This window comes from Theobroma cacao, chromosome 4, assembly GCF_000208745.1.
Source record: "Theobroma cacao cultivar B97-61/B2 chromosome 4, Criollo_cocoa_genome_V2, whole genome shotgun sequence".
Classification (NCBI taxonomy): Eukaryota; Viridiplantae; Streptophyta; class Magnoliopsida; order Malvales; family Malvaceae; genus Theobroma; species Theobroma cacao.
In genome coordinates this window covers 4,565,640-4,567,036 of record NC_030853.1, presented here as the reverse complement: position 1 = coordinate 4,567,036, position 1,397 = coordinate 4,565,640, and positions in this window count along the sequence as shown.

The window sequence follows — 1,397 nt, the reverse complement described above, 5'->3', positions numbered from 1 at the left end:
ATGGTAATTTTGCCACCCTAGGGGCAAAACAGTAATTTTTCACCACTAGGACATTTGTCCAGCACATGGTCTTCCCTTATCCTCATTTTGACCTTTGACTAATCATGTGGTGAAGATAAAAGGTTTAAAATTTTTAAAGTTTTAAAAATGGACTAATGGAAACATGCCATGTGTCAAGCTTAGGATATTTTATTGTTTAACTTAAAAATCAGCATAAATCAGCCCATTATCTCTCCAAATATTTGGCCAAGCAAGCAAAAGAGGGAAAGAAAGGAAGAACAAACCCTAGGTGAAGAATTTCAAGAGAAAAAGTGTGGAAAATCAAGAAAAACAAGTGAAAAAGGTGGGATTTTTCAACTTAAGCTTGAAATCTATTTTCCTTAAGCATTTTTCCTTATTTTCCATACTTAAATTACATGTTTTTATGATGAATTCATGGCTGGTCAAGATGGGTAAGGAGAGAGAAAGATGTTGGATTGAATTGATTTTAAGATATGTTAGTGTTTTTAGTTAGTTAAGCATGTTTAGAAACAAAACAACAAGAAAAGAATCCATTTTCCCCATGAACCTTCAATGGTTGAACCCTATGTGAAGTGTAGAAGTAATGAATTGATTTTGTGATCAAGTGAATTGGTTGAAAAATTGATAAAATGATGATTTATGGTGAGAAAATGGAATGGGAAAATTTTTAGTGATAGTGCACCACAATGGCCGAAATTTTCAAGAATAATTGTGAGGGTTGTTAGGATGAATTTTAGATTATTAGAATTGTATTTAGTGAATTGAAATATTAAAAATGAAATGGAGCAATTTGGAGCCAAATCGAACACAATTGTCATTTAATCTGGTAATAGGCCAAATTAGGTCAGCATCGCATTTAAGCGGTAGTCGGATAAGTTACATATCATATCATGCATATACACCGAGCTTGAATTGATTTTATAATGGTCAAGCATTAATGTGGTGAATTATGTATTGTACATTGTAGATAGGTGGTGAGTAAATTACACTAGTAAAAGTACAGAGATTATGCTTGGAGACTGGGATTAGGAGTACCTCGACTCCTAGAACTGCGAGTAAACTTATTATCGTCTTAATTATCTAGAGTAGTTTTATACAATTGTTTGATTTTATGAAAAATGGTTTTAAATGGTAAATTGCTATGTTTTAGGAGAAATTGTGATTTTATAAAATGATTTTATAAATTTTCTAGAAAATTGAATACTGGTTTTGAAAATAGAGTAATTGGAGACTCCCTGCTTGTGTTATGGTTTTAAATTAAATGGCTTATGACAATAAATGAGCATGAATGGCTAAACTGATTTTTAGTGTTAGAATTATTTGTATTGTGTATTCAGCCTTGAGAGGTTAGGTTGCGATAAATTTGCCATGTCATG